The sequence below is a fragment of the Zalophus californianus genome, chromosome 2, assembly GCF_009762305.2.
Source record: "Zalophus californianus isolate mZalCal1 chromosome 2, mZalCal1.pri.v2, whole genome shotgun sequence".
In the NCBI taxonomy this organism is placed as follows: Eukaryota; Metazoa; Chordata; class Mammalia; order Carnivora; family Otariidae; genus Zalophus; species Zalophus californianus.
In genome coordinates, this window is record NC_045596.1 from 76,436,340 (window position 1) to 76,456,601 (window position 20,262).

Here is a 20,262-nt window from a genome sequence, read left to right on the forward strand (position 1 = left end):
TGTTACCTGAAGAACATCCCAATGCAAGTGTCCAGGAGCAATTGGCAAATATTCATCTGGAACCCATATGAATGATGTCTAGGGCCCCAAAGTCTAGGAAATACAGATATTCCTCTCACCTCCATTATAAAAATGAAATTGGGAGGGTTGGATTAACATGAAGATCATGCACGAAATGCTTATTTAAGGTCCTAAATTATTGCACTTGAGCCTAGATAAGGAGGGCTCGTGTTGTTTTGCTATTAGGAGAGACCAAAAAGCTAGAGGGAAGAGACAGCTCACTTCGGGAGGAGAGTTCAGAAGACCTGAGTATGTGGTGAGTTGCCCCCTTTCCCATCCACACTGGAGAGGGGAATGCTACGAGCAGTTGGAGGACATCAGGCATAAAGAGAGGCCCATAGAATTGGGCCTATCAGTGCCACCAGAACAAGTTTCAGGAGGCGTGACAGTTATCACCATTGTCTTCTCCATTTCCTAAGAAGTTAAGTTTGGAATGATTGCCTTGGTCTTAGACAAGGCAGAAGTAGTGAGCTGGGATGAAGACTGGAGCTTCCTCTTGAGCAAGCCTGCCACAGGGATCAGGAAAAGGCAGTGTACGAGGAGCGATGCTTGTAGTTGAAGAGGGTTCTTAGTGGGTTGCCTAAAGACAGATATGCCACGTGCACAAAAAATCCTTACATATTTCCATTATATCTTCCCATTATTACAAACCAGCCTTGAAAATATCTGTATCCACCAATGCAACTTCATTCATCAAAGAACTCCTCCTTGCACATATGCCTTACAGTGACAAATGCTTATAAGCCTTGTGAAATAAAAAGGTAGCTTTGCAAAGGGAGTCAGGATAAAATACATAGAGAGGAAAGAAGTCCCTATAGAGAATTTAAATTGGACACTGAGTAAGATTTTAATTCTTAAATTAGACTAAACAGGTATTAATGGACTAATTGAGTTTCCCAGAGTATGTCAGCTATAGTCAGGCAGGAAGTTCAAAAAATACACGTGGTTATAAGAATGCATGGTTATTTTTCTGAATGGTGAGTGCTCAAAAATAATCCACTGTATATACATATAGGATGGAGATAGGGCATAGATGTGGGAGACATATAAGCTGTATGTAGGTAAGTGGAGAAGAAAAAAATGGCCAACAATATTTGTTGTTGATAAGGAACGATTTTAACACTGATGAAGGCAAAGGATAAAAAGAGATCTGTGAAAGGAAATAAATTACGTAGATGCAAATGACTTAGTGAATGGTTGTAGGGGCAATTTTCTAAATTTTCAGGTGATATTTAATTGGCAGACATTGCAAACAGTATGGAGCAAGTCAATCAGATAAAGTACTTGAATCATTAAGTACTTGGTCTAATAGATGGCAAGCGCAGATAACTAGTGAATAACAAGTCTTGACTCAAAGCTAAAGAGCAGAGAGTATTTCCCAAAGGGAATGATACTGTCCAGGAATACCTCTCAGGTTTGAAGAGAACTTATAGGCAAGGACAAATCACAATTCAATAAAATATGTATAGAATTAAAAAGATGTGGTAGGTTATAGGATATAAATTAACAGACTACTTCATCAGTCCAAGCCAAGGTGATATAAAGACCAAGACTATGATGAGAAAATCTCATAACTAGAGGATACATAAATCCTGAAATTCACCATTGGCTCTCACCGCCATCTATTACCTAGATTTTCGTCTGTCTCTTGTTATGGTTTGGGGGTAAAATTAATAAGTAAGATAACTTTCAGGCATAAAAGAGAGTGCACATTTGAGTGAGGATATTCTAAGTAATTTTCAAAGAACGTTTCAACCATGAAATTCTATATGGTTCTATGGACATAATCTTAGGGCATTGTGTTTAGCTTGATTGGCCATTTTTATTTAGGATGTTCATTCCATTAGGATGCTCATTCTGTGTTAATCTGGAAATTATAAACAGAAAAATATGCACAAGCAAAAGAGTATAATAAAATTTTGTTGTGGCCTAGGAAGGCAGTTGATGCAATAGAGAATTAACCCCTTTCTCTGTGTTTTGCAATGTTGAGCACTTTATCTACTAAATACAAAGATCAACTTTAATATTGAAGAGAAACAAAAACATCCTTTATTACAACATCAAAACCATACTTAGATCTTTAAAATTTGCTCACATCTACTAGCAGTGAATATACCGACCTTATTTGAGGAATTTACTTTAAATTCATATACTAATATTAGAAAGAATATTTAGGAATAGAACCATACTTTGAGAGATAATTGGAGTTTACTCTTGCCTGCCCTCTGGATACTATAGATTTCAGTTGTTTTAAGTATTAATCATTTTGAGTTTTCTCTTTGGAATTTAATGATATTATAGTGACAGGCTTTAAAATAAGTAAAGATTTCCCTGATTAAAAAACAAATGTATGAGGGCGCTTGAGCGCCTGACTCTTGGTTTCGGCTCAGGTCATGAGATGGATCCCTTGGGATCAGCGCTCAGGGCAGAGTCTGCTTGAGATTCTCTCTCCCTCTCCCTCTGCCCTTCCTCTCTGCACTCTCTGTCTCTCTCTCTCAAATAAATAAATAAACCTTATAAAAACAACAAAAAAAATCTAAAACAAAAAACCCAAACAACTGAGCATCTAACAAGACTCAACTATACCAAGGCAGGAGGTGACCACAGAGGCTCCTGAAACCTGTATGAGGATATCTGAATGTATCTCTTACTCATTTCTTATTTTACTTAATACTGCACAGAATCACTAAGAGAATAGCAAGTAGAGATTCACTTCTCACAGACAAACTGTTTCTGGGAGCTAGTTCTTTCTCATTTACAAAGAACTTATATTCTCCTGATCTGGACCTCTAAAAGCATCTATAATAGTAGTCTTAAGCGAATTCTAGAATGACTGAAAATTTTACTGTAGTGAAAATAAAAATCCACTCAATTCTAGTCATTATCCTTGGTTTGCATTTCATTGATTTGTGGATTTGCAGTTTGGGCATTTCAGGCAGAGATTGCTTCTATATGCTCTGTTCACAAGCAGCCTTAAGATGACCTCTCAGAAAGTTGAAAAAGTCTCTACATGACTAAAAAACTCTTTCAGATGATCTTTTTCTTTGAAGATGGCAGCACTCCTTCTTGGGAATTGCAGAAATGGTATTATTTTTAAATCCTTTTTAATGCTGCAGGATAAATGGCCTGAACCAGTGCAGTTTATAAATAACTTGCAGCTTGCTTCTCACTCAGCATTCAGTAAGTACTTATTAGGGCCTAATGGATAGCTGGCATTGTGGGGAATACATAAAATATTGAATATAGAGTTCTTGTTCTCCAAGAGTTAAATAGCTAGATGAGAGGTGGGGCAGGGCGGGGACTAAATAGAGAGAGAGATCCAACATACAACCAACACTTTCTTTACTATCTACTCTTCAGCTTCTGGTGAACTCATCCAGTTTTGAGAATTTATTATTTTATTAGAGGGGGGAGGGGCAGAAGGAGAGAGAGAATCTTGAGCAGCCTTGATCTCATGACCCTGAGATCATGACCTGAGCTGAAACCAAGAGTCAGATACTTAACTAACTGAGCCACCCAGGATCCCCCAAAATTTAATTACCATCTATAAGTAAACCATTTCCAAATTTGTTGCTTCAGCCCAGATCTCACTGTAACTGCAGACCTTTCTCTTAGATGTCTAATGGGTATCCCAAGCATAATACATTCAAAACAGAATCCTGACTTCACTCTCCTCAACCTGTTCTATGTACAGCCTTCCCTGTCATAGTGTATGGCAACTCCAGTCTTCGTTTACTCAGCCCCAAACCTGTAAATTATCCTGACTCCTCTTTTCTCTGTCATAGTTCATACATGATGCATCAACAGACTTTTCTGGCTATAAATCTGAAATATATCCTAAAAATGATCGTTTCTCACCACTCCACCACTACTCACTGGTGCAAGCCACCATTTTCTCTCTCCGTGACTGCTGCCATGGCCTCTTAACTATTCACCATGCTGTAGTTTTTTCCTACTATAATCTATTTTTCAACACAGTAGCCAAATAGATTACTTAAAATTTAAGTCGGATCATACCACAGTCTCCTAAAAACCTTCCAATAGTTTCCAACTTATTCAATGTGAGAATGCATCAAATTCTTATAATTGCCTCTAATGCCTTGAATGCTCATTCATACACATACACACTCATTGCCATGTCTTAATCTTTATCTCCTAATGACTTCCCCAGTATGAGTATTGCTAAGGGGCAAATCAAAAGTCCAAAAAATAAGAGTAAGAAGTTCAAAGCACATAACATGCCCATTTTGTTTAAATGAATAGATATTGGGTAAGCAGTTAAGAGAAAGAGATTATACAGAAAACATAAAAGCAAGAAATTTTAGCAAATTTAGCAAGCACACTATGGGGGGCATGGCCAACTCCACAATTTTTTCACCTATAACCTTGGGCAAGCTATTCACCTTCTCAGAGCCTCGAATCTGTCCTCAGTATAAGTAGGGTAGTGACACCTCTTGTACGAGGTAGTCCAGCTAGCGTATGTGGAGGTGTGCCCCACTATGTGGACTGAAAATATTAAAACCTAGGCTACTCAAGTTGGAAGTTCTGGCTAATGGCTCAATATGGAAAAAACAAAAAACAACAACCAAAAAAACCCATAAAGGCAAAGACTTCTTCATAATGAGAGAGACTTTCTTGGGCAGTATTCTGCCTGAAACCTATTCCTTTTGTGCCAAAATTTAGGGTTGTATAAAAACATGTATTTCCTTTACCACATAATGTAGAACAAGTAAGTCAACACTTTTTTTTTTTTTAATCTACTCTGAGAAAGCAGTGAGAAAAATAGTTAAGGGGGTAGAAAACTATGAAAATAAACCTCCTGTCTCAAGAATTTTATAATTTTGAAGATAAAGCAGATATTTATGGGACAAGGACTAGATGAGAGATACAGAAAAACAGAGAAAGGAAAAATAATGGTAAGCTCCAGGAAGGAAAATGTTATGAACTCAGGTAAAAATCCAAAAAAATAAATATTTATATAAATAAAATATAAATATAAATAATGAAGCTGAAATACTCAAACTGAAAGAGAAAAGCTGGGGTTTGGGGACTAGTAAAAACTAAACTGTTCCTAGAAGGACTTTAAAATTAGATCACTATGTGAATGGGAATGGGAGCTGGTGAAGAGAGAGACTATTGGGGAAGGGATGGCATGTGGTTTATTGGAAGAGGCTTAGAGATAAGACTGACATACAAATTAAACTAATAATACTGCTTTTGTCACTATGGTGGGTGTCAGTGACAAAACATCATCTGTTAAAATAATAAAACATATTCATTTCTAGAAATATCAGTCTGGGAACTCCAAGAAACATTTTTCAATTAAATGTACTCTAAATTGCAAGATCAAACATCTATTGATTAAAATAAGCAAGAAATAATACATTATATGTTAAAAAAAAAAGAAGATAGTAGGAAGGGTAAAATGAAAGGGGAGAAATCGGAGGGGGAGGTGAACCATGAGAGACGATGGACTCTGAGAAACAAACTGAGGATTTTAGAGGGGAGGGGGTGGGGAGATGGGTTAGCCTGGTGATGGGTATTAAGGAGGGCACGTATTGAATGGAGTACTGGGTGTTATATGCAACGAATCATGGAACACTACATCAAAAACTAACGATGTAATGTATGGTGATTAACATAACATAATAAATTTTTTTAAGATTTTATTTATTCATTTGAGAGAGAGAATGAGAGAGAGCACAAGAGGGAAGAGGGTCAGAGGGAGAAGCAGACTCCCTGCTGAGCAGGGAGCCCAATGTGGGACTCGATCCCGGGACTCCAGGACCATGACCTGAGCCGAAGGCAGTCGCTTAACCAACTGAGCCACTCAGGCGCCTAATAAAATTTTTTTAAAAAGCAAAGGTTTTCACCTACCCAAAATAAATAAATAAATAAATAAATAAATAAATAAATAAATAAATAAATAATTAAATAAGCAAGAAAAAGGACGCATTCTAAGAATCTTTCAAGGGGAAATGATTAACCTAATCAGAATTCCATCATAATCAATAAATACTTATCATGTACCTACTATTTTCTATATGCTGAAAATTTAAAGATGACAAAAATAGTTTTTGCTTAAAATTCTCTGCAGCCTTTAGAAAGACTAACTAGCTGTGTGTGTTTGTGTGTGTGTGTGTGTGTGTGTGTGTGTGTGTGTTACTCAAACATATTTATTATATTTGTTTTGGGAAAAAATATATACATTTATATGTAAAAATAGGAAAGAGTCTAAAGGACTGGCATCAATCTTGAAACAATGGTTACCTATGGGAAATGTGGAAGATTGCTAATTGTCCTTAAATATCTATTGTCTTCTTTCTTAGTAGTACAATTCCTGAATTATAGCCAGACACAGACTGGTCACAGTATACATTTCCTGGCTGTTCTCCTGAGCTAGTGTGATCATGTGGCTAAGTTCTAACCAATGCAAATTAAATAGAAGTATAATATGAAACTTCTGGAAAATGTTAAAGGGAAGATTCTTGTTATTTCTGATCCTCTTCATTCCTCCTCTTACTAAAATGTCAATAGAATGGTTGGAGCTCAAACAACCAACTTAAATCATGAGTTGAAAGCTATGTACTGAGAAGAGCAGAGCAACAAGAAAAAAGGAGTCTAATTCCTAACACTGGAAGCTTTATCAACCTGGGTCTGGTAACTATGGAAATTTTATGTTGTTGTTTCCCCCAGTGATATTGTAGGTATTTATTCTACTTATAAGAAGAGAATAGGCAGGTTTTACATATTTTGACCCTTTCAAAACTAGAATGGATTTGTAATACTGCTTTTACAATTTCATGTTCAAATTTACTTTTTTTCTTAGTTTTGCTTTCTTATCTTTTTGTTGATGGCAAACTTCTTAGCCAGTGCCTTAGTATATATGTTTTTCTGTTATGTTTTGTTTTTACATTGGGCCATCTTCCATATTGAGCTAAATGGACTCATATGGTTTAACTTACCTGACAAATTCACACATTTCACCGGAAATCTAAGCTAGAAAATTCCTTTTCCCACCTTTTTTAATAGCTAAAACTTGGAAAATGTTTAACTTTATAAGTAGTTGATAACAATACTCACTAACTTCTGATATTTGAGACTCACCAAGACATTCTTCTTCTTATGTGTCTACTGAGTTTAGAAGACATTTTTATAAACTGTGCTATTATATAACTTTTGGGAATTTTTGAGACTTCTATTCACTTTTTCAAACAAGCATAAGCATCTACCCTCCCTTTTTAAAGTTTCAGGTGATATGACAAAATAACTGTAACAACAGAGGAAAATTTAATAAATTATTCTAAATTAAGAAAGGGTACCTCCCATAAACCAGAAATTGTCAGATTTCAGAAAAGTGCGGTCCTAAGAAATTTTGGCTTTCTCAGGTACCCTGAAAAATCTCTATTAATTCCTCTAATTTGTAAGAGTACACATGTAAATAAGAGCAAACCGTGAGCTCAACAGAAAGCATAACATCTGATTATCCACTTGATGTTGAGGCTTAGTAGCACTACTGTTATCCTCTGCATGGCTTCTTGGTCTCCAGCAGGCAAGTTAGTGTGGGTTCAACATGGTAGTCCAGGGTTCCAAGCACAGCAAGATAAAGGACACTCTCCATTGTGCTAACCTTTCAAGGCTCTACTTGTATCACAGTGCTTCTCTCCCACTGAGTGACGCGTCACTGGCTAAACCCAGATTAAAATGATAGAGAAGTAGACTTGACCACCTCACAGGAAGAGCTGTATGGTCACATTGCCTGGGGGCATGTGTATGGAAATGGGAAGAATTTTGTAGTTGTTTTTTGTAATCTACCATACTGATCGGTTAGGCTAATAACATCAAGAAAAAGTGGAGGATTATAAACTGAAATACTTAACAGAGAACAGGTAAAGATAAATGAGTAAAATTGGATATAAGTACATATGTGTAAACTGTGTTGCACGGTAAGAGCTCAAGTAAATTAGAGATTTCCTGAGCTTTCTAAAGGGGCAGCTGCCTCTCAGATCCATGAAAATGTATTGCTACATACTCTAATTTTCACAAGAAACCAAGAAACATAAGTTTCGATTCTTATATAGAATATGCTAATTTTTTAAAAAAGATTTTTATTTATTTGAGAGAGAGAGAACATGAGTGGAGAGGAGGAGCAGAGGCAGAAGCAGACTCCCCACTAAGTAGGGAGACCAATGTGGGACTCAGTGCCAGGACCCTGGGATCATGACCTGAACCAAAGACAGTTGCTTAACCAACTGAGCCACCCAAATCTGCTAATTTTGAATTGTAGCTAAATTATTTAAAATTTTTTTAAATCTGTAAAATTTTTAATACAATATAAAGAACATATAATTAATAAAGTTTACTTAGATAAATTTGTTTTCTACAGATAGTGAAGGCTCATAGGCAAATTATAAAGTATGATAATATATTAGGTACTCTCTAAAACTTCAAATTTCTACAGAAAATAAATAATACCTGAAAAATTGCCTGTTCAAAACACAATGAAATTAAATGAATAACAGGATTTTAAGCAACTACAAAGACAAAATTTGAAACCACTTGGAAATTAAAAACAGTGAACAAAAATAAAAAAAACAAACTCAAACTATTTTTAGAGCAAAGAAGAAATAAAAACTAAAAGTATATTGTATTTAGAAAATAAAGAACCTCAAGTAAATTGTTCTCACAACTGTTAGTTTTTAAACTTTATGTAATTATTATATTAAAATAAGGAACCATGCATCCAACTCAATCAAAAAATAATAAAATCTAATGAAAGCTATTAAAGTTTAAATTAAAATAAAGTAAAAATTCATATTTTAAAATTCATAAATTCATAGAACTGGGGAAAAAGGGAAAAATCTCAGTTCTTTGAAAAGACCTAAACAAAAATGAACTTCTGGAAGTCTGGTTTAATAGAATGGGATGCATGAATAAGTAATATTAAGAAAGAGAAAGTGTATACACCACAAGTAGGGAAAATATTCACAAGTTTAAATAGATAATAAGTATACCTCTATAATAATTAATTTGAAAAATCTTAAGAAATGAATTATTTATTTAGTTAGTTGAGAGAGAGAGAGAATGAGAGAGAGAGAGCACAAGAGGGGGGAAGAAATGAATCATTGTCAAGGAAAACATCCCATCATTAAAACTGACTCAAGAAAAACAATTCTAATTGTATTTCAAATATGCTAAAAATATATATTGTTTATAAATAAATTACTAAAGGTTATTACCTATTCTCTTCATTCCTTTCAGGAAAGAATAGGACAAATGATTAAAACATTTAATAAAAGTTATTCAGTTACTTTTATAAAGCTAGAATATCCCCCAACAAAATCTAACAACGATGCCACACACAAAAAGAAAACAATATCTGGGGCACATGGGTGGCTCAGTTGGTTAACTGACTCTTCGTTTCAGCTCAGGTCATGAGATCGTGGGTCCTGAGATTGAGCCCTGCATTGAGCTCCGCACTCAGTAGGGAGTCTGCTTGAGGATTCTCTCCCTCTACCCCTCACCCCTGAGTGCATGCTATCTCTCTCTCTCCCTCACCCTCAAATAAATAAATAAATATTTTTTAAAAATCCAGTATCACTTATGAATATGGATATATCCCCAAATCCTAAAATATATCCTTTCAAATTTGACCCATCAGCATATTAAAATATAATCAAGTGTTACAAAATAGGCTTTATTTCAGAAATAGAATTATTTAACCTGAAGAAACTATATTACTTTTAAGTTTTAGAAAAAGGGTAAAATGCATATAATTATTATAAAAAATGTCTAAAAGTGTCATTTGAGATCAAGTTGGGAAAGAGTAAGAGTGGCTACATGCATTTGAGTCTTCCCATGCCTCATCTCCTGAATTACAAAATCACCTAGAGGTACAAATAAAATCACATCTGACCAGAGAAAATCTCACACAGATATAACTACATTCTTCAAATTATCTATAAGTAGAGATATAATTATATCAAATCCTGACAGAGATAACACTGGAGTCCCAGCTAAGGTTGCAAATCTATGGGTGGGATGAGAAGAAACACGTAAATGAGCTCATAAGAAAGAAGAAAGCAGAGAAAATGCATGAAGCAGAGCTAAAAGAGCCCTCAGAAAGAAAAAGTTTAATACCAAGTGTTAATGCATGGAACACAAACCTGGAACCACAACACTGCCTATGGGGAAGTGACTAAAAGGTAAGTGTGTCAGGGTAATACCCTGAGGGAAGCATTACTTCTGGAGGAGAAGAGAAAATAGAGAAGATGCTCCTTGGAGATGTTTTAATGAAGGTAAAGTGAGGGCAGTAAATGAGGAAAATTAAGAATCCTGTAGACACTAAACAGAAACAACACATACCAACTCCCTGAAGAACATCCTCCATTAAAGAAACCACATATTAATACACTGACAGAAGAAAGTTCTATTGAAACAGCAACCTTATCTACAAATTATCCAGAAATTGAAAGAAATTGAAGTTCTTCTCACATAGACAACTACAAAGAAAAATAAAATTGTGACATTAAACTCCAAATGAAATTAAATGTCTCAATCATTTGAAGTTTGTTTTTAAAGAAAAATAAACAGAATCAGAAATTCAAAAACTAACCATTGAGATGGCCAAAATGACAAAGAAATGCAACAACCTCAGAGTATATATTAAAAAACAATATAAAAGACAAAAATCACAAGACATAAATTATAATTTACTCAAAGGAGAATAGATTAAATGACATTGAAGCAAAATACATAAAAGAAGAGAATGAAAATGAAATAACTAAAGAAGTTCAGAGTGACAGGATCAAGTAAAAAAAAAAAATACATATATATTTGAAGTTCCTGAAGAAGAAAAACAACAAAATGAAACAATATTTAAAGGTATATTCTAAGGAAACTTTCCGGGGGTGGGGGGGAGGAAAAAAAAAAGAAAGAAAATTTAAATATACTCCTAGAGAAGCTGATCCAGGACAGATATATCTTAGTAACATTATTAGTCTTAAAAAACAAAGAAAAAATTCTCAAGGCAAAAAAAAAAAAAAAAAAAAAAAAACCAAATTACTTTAAATGGCAAAGAAATTAAACTACTATCAGATTTCTCAGGAGCAACACACAAAGCAGACCAACACCAGAGAATCACTTCCAAGAACTTCAAAAAAGAAAGGGTAAGCCAAGGATTTTATGTCCTTCCAAGCTTCCCTTCATGACTATGGGAAAAAAAACAACAGCAAAAACAACACAACATTTTTTAAGTATATGAACACTAAGAAAAAAGTGGACACTTGAGCCTCTCTTGATGAAACTACTAGACTATGAGCTTCACTCAACCAAGAAATAACAAAAGACTAGTAGGGATCATTCGATATATTTAATTGCAGAATTGATACTAAGATAACATTAGACACATGGGTTATGGGTACCTGGGTGGCTCAGTCAGTTAAGCATCTGCCTTCGGCTCAGGTCATGATCCCGGGGTGGAATCAAGCCCCACATTGGGCTCCTTGCTCAGTGGGAGCCTGCTTCTCCTTCTGCCTGCCACTCCCCCTGCTGTGCTCTCTCTCTCTCTCTCTCTGACAAATAAATAAATAAAATCTTAAAAAAAAAGAAAGAAACATGGGTTAAATAATAATATGAAATCATCATAGGTTCTCAAAATGAAATGATGGAATTAAATAATGGGAGGAAAAGGGGGAAGTAAGGGAGAAGTAGAATATCACTATTAACCATAGTGAAGGCAGTAAGTGAAAGTTCACAGGTTTCATTTAAAACTGAAAAATCAAAGAGTCAAAGGTTAAAGGGGAAAAAGTGGGAGTAAAGACACTATAAAAGGTACAAATATGAAGTTAACTATTATAACAAAAGTACAAAAGAAGAAAAGTGGCAAAGATACACCACATAGAAAACACAGTAAATACAACAAAATTCACACAATAAATAGCATGTATGTAAATAATAATAACGATAAACAAACATCTGTATACTTATCAAACACAACATTCTGATAATATATCTTCTCAAGAACATATGAACATTGACAAAAATCAATCATAGGAAAAAAAACATAAAAAAGAAAACACCATTAAGTTCCATTCAGGGGATACATTACAAATAAATTTCTCTGATCAAAATACAAAAAACAAGAAAAAAAGAAAAGGCTTTCCACCTGAAATAAAGGCTTCTATTAAATGACTCTTGGAAGAAAGGAGAAATACAAACATGAATTATAGAACTTTCTTAGAGTAGTGGTAATGAAAACATTATGTATTCAAGTATATAAAGAATATTTAAGGAGTGATCTATAGTCTTAAAAATCCACATCAATAAAAATGAAAGAATTTAAATAAACATATTTAATTCCATCTCCAAAAGCTAGAACAAGTACAACTTTTAACAAAAGAAGATATAAAGAAGATAATAACAGAAGTAAAAGGAGAAAGTAATAAGGTAAATAACAACAAAAATAGTAGATTAAATTAATAAATCCTGATTCTTAGAAAATAGCAATCAAAAACAAATCATGAAATCATTAGCTATTCCAGTCAAGTAAAAAGTAGAGAATTTAGATCAATTTCCACCAAAAAGAAAAAAAAAAGTTATGAAGGAACTACCCTACCACAAGATAGGATGAAAAACCAGGCCTAGAATATTTCACAGGTGAACTAATCCATCCTTTAGAGAACAGATCATTCCAGTGTGATTCCAACAGATGTTAGTAAGGATGTGGAGAAAGGAGAACACTCTTACACTGTTGGTGGGAAAGCAAACTGCTGCAGCCACTCTGGAAAACAGTATGGAGGTTCCTCAAAAAATTAAAAACAACTACCCTATAACCCAGCAATTGCACTTCTAGATTTTTGTCTAAAGGATACAAAAATAGTGATTCAAAGGGGCACCTGCACCCCAATGTTTATAGCAGCAATGTCCATAATAGCCAAAATATGGAAAGATCTCAGATGTCCATCAACAGATGAATGGATAATGATGATGTGGTATACACACACACACACACACACACACACACACACACACACACACACACACACACACACTGGAATATTACGCAGCCATCAACAAGAATTGAAATCTTTCCATTTACAATGACGTGGCTGGAACTAGAGGGTATTATGCTAAGCAAAATAAGTTAGTCAGAGAAAGACAAATACCATATGATTTCACTCATATGTGGAATTTAAGAAACAAAACAGATGAACATGGGGAAGGGAAGCAAAAATAAAATAGGATAAAAACAAAGAGGGAGGCAAACCATAAGAGACTCTTAACTATAGGAAACAAACTGATGGTTGCTGGAGGAGAAGTGGGTGGGCAGAGGGGGTAATAGGGTGATAGACATTAAGGAGGGCACTTGATATAATGAGCCATGGATGCTATATGCAACTGATGAATCACTGAATTCTACCCCTGAAACTAATAATACACTATATGTTAACTAAATTGAATTGAAATAAAAATTTTTTTAAAAAAGAAAATAAAAGAGGGGCGCCTGGGTGGCCCAGCTGTTAAGCGTCTGCCTTCGGCTCAGGTCATGATCCCAGGATCCTGGGATTGAGTCCCACGTCGGGCTCCCTGCTCAGCGGGAAGCCTGCTTCTCCCTCTTCCATTCCCCTACTTGTGTTCCCTCTCTTGCTGTCTCTCTCTCTCTCTCTCTCTGTGTCAAATAAATAAGTAAAATCTTTAAAAAAAAAAACAGAAAGAAAGAAATAAAAGAGACCCAAGAATATAATGCAAGACAAGATCCTGGATGAAATTGTTAGGACAAGTCAGTTTTGAAACAAATGACAAAGTTGTAATATAGACTGCAGATTAAACTATGGTATCAATATTAAATTTCCTGAGTTTGATAATGGTACTGTGTTTCCGTATTTTTAAATAACATTGAAATATTAAAAGATAAAGTGACATGATATATGCAACCTATTTTCAAGTGGTTCAAAAAATAACTAGTATGTATATTTCTATATCTGTATATATATAAATTGTGTGTGTGTGTATGTAAGTGTATGAATTAGGCATATGCTGAAGGAGTCATATCATATTAAGTGAGAAATTAAGGATTCTTCTAAAGCAATAATGAGGTAGCAGGCTAATTATTTTGGGAGGAAAGAGTACTTATGTTCACATAACATTGAATCTGGAGACAACCTGAGTGGGTCAGAGTCCTGGATCTTAGTGGTATGAACTTGGTCAAGTTACTTACTCTGTGTCTCAATTTTCTTATCTATAGAATGGGGATAATAACAGTATTTACCTCACAAGGTATTTGTGAAGATAGATTGAATTAATCATTGAAAAGTATTTAGTGTGTAGTAGGCACACTAAATATTAAATAGTAGTGGTACTAGTAAGTAAACTCTCCTTAGTACTTATTTAATTGGATTATAAATTGCCTTATCATGTGCTAAGCTATAATCAAATTAATACCATTCTTTTGATGAGCTCACAAATACTGTGTATAAAAGTGTAAAAGTAAATATATGAAAATGTTACAGAAGTTACAAGAGTGGTTGTCATTGGATTTAAATGTCTTCTTTATAACTTTTTGATCTTCTAAAATCTTCTAGAATTGTTAAGTGGGATCTTAGTTTCAGAATAAAAGTCAGTTTAACAAGAATTTCATTGGTCTACCTGAAGATTTATTCCTTTCCAGTGGTATATTTGAAAACTAATGGATTTTTGTTACGTGTTTGTATTTGAAACTGAAATACTCATCTATAACAGTGACATATTAAAATACATCTATGTTTCTTTTCAAAGAAATACATAAAATCTTGACACTGACAAAATAAATAATTTGTGATTAATTTGATAATTTGGTTATTTTTCTTTTCCCCAGTACTCATGTTTTGGTTTCTCCTATGAATAGTAATAACTTATATACTGTATTTACCTGGAAAGGTCTGTTGAAACTTTAAAGTCTCTAGGTTTAAAGTCTTTAGAATGAAGACATTTATATTCCTATATTAGCAAACATACAATAATTATATACTAAGGTCTCAATAAATAATTTTAGCTCTAAAATTTCAGAGTTAGAAGGGCTCTTATATTATCAGTTACAATCCATTTATTGTACAGATGAGTGATCTTAAAATGATGAAATTTTGGCCACTTGCCCAAAGTCATGTCATATATTATTAATTGAAGATGAAAGACTTAACTACATTCTTCTTTCTTTCCATCATACTTCTTTTCTTCCTCCTTTAACATTTCTTCAATGTCTACTTTCTCCCAAGCAAAACTAGAATTTTTACACTAAAACATTATTTGAAGACCAAAGAATAAAAAGTAGTATTTAAGGAAACTGTAAAGAAATTTTAAAATCTGTGAATGGTCCGTTCTTGTGAAGAGTAAGAGAAGAAAATGTATGGTTTAAAAAGTTGAATAGGCATAGGTAGACGTAATACTTGTTAAATATGTGCCAAAACTCTTCAATAACTTTTTTCCTTCCACTTTGTGCAAAAAATCTTTGAGGTGGAAAAAACAAGGGAGAGAAACCTTAAGGGAATTGAAGCTCCTGGTAGGTACTTTTAATGAATTCAAATTTGCAGGTCCAAATGAATGATATCCTAGCGGAATGAATGCATTTTCTGAGGTGACATATGAGATACCATGGATAATATGTACAAAACATGAAAAAGGGGAATGTTATACAGTTGGATATTAGCATATTCAAAATTAGAAAAAAATTCATTCTGCTTGAACAGTGACTTTTATTCTCTGATAAAATTATAGGATGGATTATTAATCTGATGTGTTACAGGTGATAAAACAAATAAGCAGTTCATTTTCTTTTTTGATAGCATGAGCTGGTTACACATACATTTTGAGTTCAATAATGCCTTTTACAATGTACTTAAAAACTATATAGAATAGCCTGGTTGGATGACACTATAATAAAGGATACCCATGGGTGATTAAAAAAAAACAACAACAACAACAACATATCTGGATTGTTAACTGATGAACTACCATAAAAATGGGGAGAACTTTAGAGGCAAGTTGCAATGCTTTTCATCAATATTTGACTAGTAATGTGAGTGAAGAATTAAAAGCCTGCTTCTCAAACTTCCAAATGAGTCAAGGCTAGCAAAAAAAGTTGATATGATGATTGATAGGTAACAATTCAAAATATATCAGATAGATGTGAAAGACCAAAGAACCAAAGAATGAAACTGATGAGAGATAAATATAAAATCTAACATTTTGCTTCAAAATCAATTGCATAGGACTTAAGAGAACCTCTAGACTGGTAGTGTTTCATTTAAAAATATATTTTGGGGGGAAGGATTCAAAAATATGTTTTAAATGTATTCTACCTTAAGTTTAGTATAAGGCAATGTTGTAATTGCACCTTGTAAAGATGACTCAAGCTTCAATTTCATTTTCAAAAACTATGTAACTCATATTAGTTGAGGAAAAATTGATGAATTAGACTCTATTTGAAAGATGACCAGTATTTTGAGGGATATGGAAATCATATCTTGAGAAGAGTGATTGTATAAGCAAATTATTTTAGTGTTAAAATAATATTTCCAATTGAGGAATAAAGTAATATTCTTCAAGTATTTGAAACATTAGGTAGATTATTCAGATTTATAATGTGATGTATAGATGACAGCACAAAGACATCTAATAGAAGATATACAGGAAAGCAAGTATCTGTTCATATATACTCAAAGCTTTATATTAATTAGAATATTTCAAATGTAAATAGTTCATCTTGAAAAGATGCAATTGAACTTGTAATAAAATTACATAAAATAATGTATGTGGAACATGTAACATGGCACTAAATATATAATAAGTATTAAATAAATGTGTGACTATTAGCATTATTAATACAATGTCCTTACCATTATATTCAAACATAAATTAAATGATTATTTGTGAGATATGATCATGTATTTCAGATTAAATTTAGAACAATATTTTTTTAACTTCTCTAAGTTTATGTTTCTAAGTAAGATTCAGTTATTGTATGGCTTATTAGCCATGTCCCCTTATAATATAAATCCATCTCCTTTTCATGATTTGAGAGAATGCAAGTCTTTTATCTCCTTTCAAGGAAAATGTTATGACTGTGTAATTAGAATAGTTTTGAAAAAGATTATTTATATTCCAGTTTTAGTTCTAGTTCTTCAAAATTCAAATAATCACTTCTTCATTAAACATGACATATATTAATATTTTGTAATATATTGACCTACTGCAGTAGATTCGATTACTTTAGTTAATATATAGCATAAATATAAACATATTAATAAACTAAGAACCTTATTTTAATTATTGAAGTAATTATTCATTAAGATATAAATCTTTTATCAGTGTATAAGACTTAGTAATTTTTATATTACCATTTTCTTTTTATTCTGTAAAAATTTCTCTCTGTCAGAGATGCTGAAGAATAGATTTATAAGAATTGAATAATGGGAATCTAGTGAATGTTCCATCTTTATTTATTCATATATGAAGCAAATTTTTATTGATCATGAATCTATGAGAGACAAATGTGGTAAATACCAAGAATATGTCAAATTAAAAGAAAAAAGTCATAATCTTTACCTTCATGGAGCTTGTAGTCTCGTAGAAAATTCAGACATTATTCAAAGAATCACACAAATATTTATGAAATGACAACTGCTACAACTACTAGAAAAGTGAGGGATATAGGCCTCTGATAGTATAAATAACAAGAATTATTATTCTAATCAAAGGGGGTCACGGATAGCTATCCTGAGGAAGTGATAATTGAGCTGATTTATGAAAATGAACAAGAATTTACTTGAAGAACTTTCAGGAAGGCCAATCCACTTGGTGGGAATAGCACATAAAAAGACCATGCATCAGGAAGAAGTTCTGGAAAAGAAAATGGCCCAGAGTGTATATGTTGAGGTCGGCTGAGGATAGTCTATCTAAAGATGGATAGGCTATGTTAAAGAGTTTAATCTTTTTCCTAAGAGCAATGCAGATCCATTGAAAACCTTTAAACTGTGACAGGGGACAGGATTAGATTTGCTCTCCAGAAAAATTATTTTGACTGCAATAGGGAGATTAAGAGAAGAAAAAACAGTAGAATTTAGGTAGACTCATAATGAGCCCATAAAAGCAATGGTGAGAGCTGGAAATAGTAGAGAAGTGAATGGATATTAGGATTCCCAGGTGGTAGAATCAACGGTGACAGACAGGATAGGAGGCATAAGATTGGAAAAGATAAAGAGACCATCAAGATTTAAGACTTATGTGAAAAGATATTCACTGAAGCAGGAGACTCTGGTGGAGGATTGGTTAGAGTCAAACACATGAGTATGGTCTTGGCCACAGTAAATCTAAGGTATTTTTGAGACATCTGATAGAAATGTAGTTACATAAATCAATCTAGACTCCAGAGCTCAGATATGTATCTAGAAATATAAATTTGTAAATCTAATGTGTGAATGGGGACAATGGAAGTAATGGATATAAATGGGGTTGCTTTGGCAGAAGATCTCGAATGAGAAAAGTCTGCAAGGTCCCAGTCCAGAGGATTGCCAACATGAGCTTGGTAAAAGAACTGAAAAAGAAGCTTATATCATGTCATGAAATCCAATGAAAAGAGTGTTTATGATGGAGAGAGCAGTCATCACTGTCAAATGTCAAGAAACCGAAACAGATGAGCATTAAGTTGTATCCACTTGATTCAGCAATGCAAAAATTAAGAAGTGCTGTGTCCATTGAGTAATAGAGTACTTAACAATATAGGTACAAAAGAATCTTCCCAGACTTACTAGGAGGTTTGGAAATAGAGACAAATCTTTAGAGAAAATTGTGAAAAAGGGGGAGAGAAAGGGTAATAACAGATTCAGAAGTTATGGAGAAAAGGACAGTCTTTTCTGTTTTTGTTTTTATTTTAATCAAAGGAATTACAAGTCTTTTCATGGGAAATTTACAGTTGACAGGATGATGTTTAATACATAAAAGACAAGAGTTTAAATAATTGAAAGAGGGGATTGGTTGATAAGTTCACTGATGGAGGGTTGGTTTTAGGAAGGAAGACAGCTCTCCCTTGTAAAGAGAGGTTAAATAGAATAGGTTGGGTGCGGGATATAGGTTGAGAGATAGAAATAAGCCTGAATTTTAATCTGATATCTTCTATGTTCCTTATAAAATAGCAGTGAAGGTCATCTTCAAGAGTTGGGGCAGGGAGTACTGAGAAGATTAAAGGTTTCATGAGGGTAAAGATTTGAGAAGTAGAAACTGGACAAGTGAATTGACATGTATGTGTAAATAGATAAATGATGAGGAAGGAAGGAAGGAAAGGGAAGAAGGAAAGAAAGAGAAAGAAAGAAAAAGAAAGAAAGAGAGAAAGAAAGGGAAGAAAGAAAGAAAGAAAGAAAGAAAGAAAGAAAGAAAGAAAGAAAGAAAGAAAGAGAAAAAGAAAGGGAAGAAAGAAAGAAAGAAAGAGAAGAAAGAAAGAGAAAGAAAGAAAGAAAGAAAGAAAGAAAGAAAGAAAGAAAGAAAGAAAAGAAAGAAAGGAAGAAAGAAAGAAAGAAAGAAAGAAAGAAAGAACGAAAGAAAGAAAGAAAGAAAGAAAGAAAGAAAGAAAGAAAGAAAGAAAGAAAGAAAGAAAGAAAAAAGAAGAAAGGAAGAAAGGCAGTGAAAGAGGGAGGGAGGGTAGGAATGATCATTTGTTTCTGATCATTTTTGGTATTTTAGAAATGTTCAAGAAGTTTTTGGGCTATCTTTATGAATCAGTGATTCTTGGCTTTTTTTTTTTTTTTCTTCTGCTCCAGTAAAACTTCTCTCATACAGGTAAGGACTATCACATATTCATATCAAGCCCAATGATCTGCTGTCTTATTGAATCTGAAGAAGAGGGTGAGGTACTTCCTTGGGAAGGTATATACAAATCTCAGAGATAGGAAAATGTGTACATATTGTTTCTATTGTGTCTGTACATAAATGTATTTGTGCAGTTTGAAAAGGCCATTAAATGATTCTCATATGCCCTCCACAGGGAGACTGGGAATTTCTCCTTGAAAACAGAATAGCCAAGTGTTAAAAGTGGACCAGAATTTAGGAAGCTCTCCATAGAGAAATGACAAGTAATTATTATATTTAATAAATATTTTAGCACATGCAATATAATCAGTTTCCTTTTCCAAAAAGAAAGCACATATCATTCCCTAGATATCTTTTTTCCATTAT

The 20,262-nt window shown here is 33.6% G+C and overlaps 1 protein-coding gene across 5 annotated transcripts in view; it reads left to right on the forward strand.

Annotated features, from left to right (window-relative positions):
* GRID2 (glutamate ionotropic receptor delta type subunit 2) overlaps positions 1–20,262 on the forward strand; it is a 1,431,476-nt gene that overhangs the window by 1,105,816 nt on the left and 305,398 nt on the right. The gene's annotated exons all lie outside the window — the stretch shown is intronic.